The sequence below is a fragment of the Gavialis gangeticus genome, unplaced genomic scaffold, assembly GCF_001723915.1.
Source record: "Gavialis gangeticus isolate Ggan-Ray unplaced genomic scaffold, GavGan_comp1, whole genome shotgun sequence".
Classification (NCBI taxonomy): domain Eukaryota; kingdom Metazoa; phylum Chordata; order Crocodylia; family Gavialidae; genus Gavialis; species Gavialis gangeticus.
In genome coordinates this window covers 75,408,156-75,409,844 of record NW_017729024.1, presented here as the reverse complement: position 1 = coordinate 75,409,844, position 1,689 = coordinate 75,408,156, and the positions used below count along the sequence as shown (strand labels likewise).

Genomic DNA, 1,689 nt, shown 5'->3' with positions numbered 1-1,689 from the left:
CAGCACAGAATCATAGAAAATTAGGGTTGGCAGGGACCTCAGGAGGTCGTGTAGTCCAACACTCTGCTCAAAGCAGCACTGTCCCCAACTAAATCATCCCAGCCAACGCTTTGTCTAGCCGGGTCCTAAAAACCTCCAAGGACAGAGTCCACAGCAACTCTGGGTAACTTGTTCCACCGTTTTACTACCCTCCTAGTGAGAAAATTCTTCCTAATATCAAACCTAAACTTCCCTTGCTGCAACTTGAGACTGTTGTGTCTTGTTCTGTCATCCATCACTTTTGAGAACAGTCCAGCTCCATCCTCTTTCAAACCACCCTTCAGATAGTCGAAGGCTTCTAATTAAATCCCCTCTCATTCTCCTCTTCTCTAGACTAAATAAGCCCAGTTCCCTCAGCCTCTCCTCATAAATCATGCACCCCAGCCCCCTCAGCATTTCTGCTGCCCTCCCCAGACTCTAATTTGTCCTCATCCTTTCTGTAGTGAGGGGTCAAAAATTGAACTCAGTACTCCAGATGTGGCCTCACCAGTGCTGAATAGAAGGAAAGAATCACTTCCCTTGACATGCTGGCAGCTCTCCTATCAACGCAGCCCAGTATTCTATTAGCCTTCTTGGCATTCCTGGCAACAATGCCACTGTGTGGGCTCATATTCAGCTTACGGTCCACTGTAACCGCCAGGTCCTTTTCGGCAAAGCTGCTGCCCAGCCAGTCAGCCCCCAGCCTGTACTGGTACATGGCACTGCTCCATCCTAAGTACAGGACTTTGCACTTGCCCTTATTGAACCTTATGAGATTTCTTTTGGCCCAATCCTCCACTTTGTCTAGGTCACGTTGAATAGTAGCCCTACCCTCAAGTGTACCTACTACTCCCCCCAGCTTGATATCATCTGAAAACTGGCTGAGGGTGCACTCTATGCCATCTTCTGGGTTGCTGATGAAGATATTGAACAAAACTGGCCTCAGGACCAACCCACTTGATACTGGCTGCCAACTAGACATATAGCCATTGATTACAGTCCATTCATCCAGTGTACTTCTTTAGGTTGCCTGTGAGAATGTTGTGGGAGTCAAAAGCCTTGCTAAAATCAAGGTACACCACATCTTCTTGTCTCCCCATATCCACAGACCCAGTCATCTCATCACAGATTGCAATCAGGTTTGTCAGGTATGACCTGCCCGTGGAGAATCCATGACAACTGTTCCTAATCATCTTCTTCTCCTCCTCCTCCTCCAAAAGCTTAGAAATGGATTCTCTGAGGATCTGTTCCATGATGTTTCAAGGGACTGAGGTAAGGCTGACTGGTTTGTAGTTCCCTAGATTCTCCTTTTTCCCTTTCTTAAATATGGGCACTATATTTGCCCTTTTCCTATAATCCAGGACCTCTCCCAATTGCTATGAGTTTTCAAAGATGATGGCCAGCGGCTCTGCAATCACATCAGCCAACTCCCTCTGCACCAGCCCCATGGGCTTGTACATGTCCAGCTCTTCTAAACAGTCCCTAATCTGTTTTTTGCCACTGTTGGCTACTCACCTCCTCCCCGAACTGTGCTGTCAGTTTGGTACAGAAGTCTGGGACATGACCTTGCCTGTGAAGACTTAAGTGAAAAAGGCATTGAGTACTTCAGCTTTTCCTGCATCCTCTGTCACTAGGTTGCCTCCTTCATTCAGTAAAAGACCCACACTTTCC

The 1,689-nt window shown here is 47.3% G+C and overlaps 1 protein-coding gene across 1 annotated transcript in view; it reads right to left on the bottom strand.

The window, feature by feature from the left end:
* WDR36 (WD repeat domain 36) overlaps positions 1 to 1,689 on the bottom strand; it is an 84,365-nt gene that overhangs the window by 21,361 nt on the left and 61,315 nt on the right. The window lies entirely within an intron of this gene.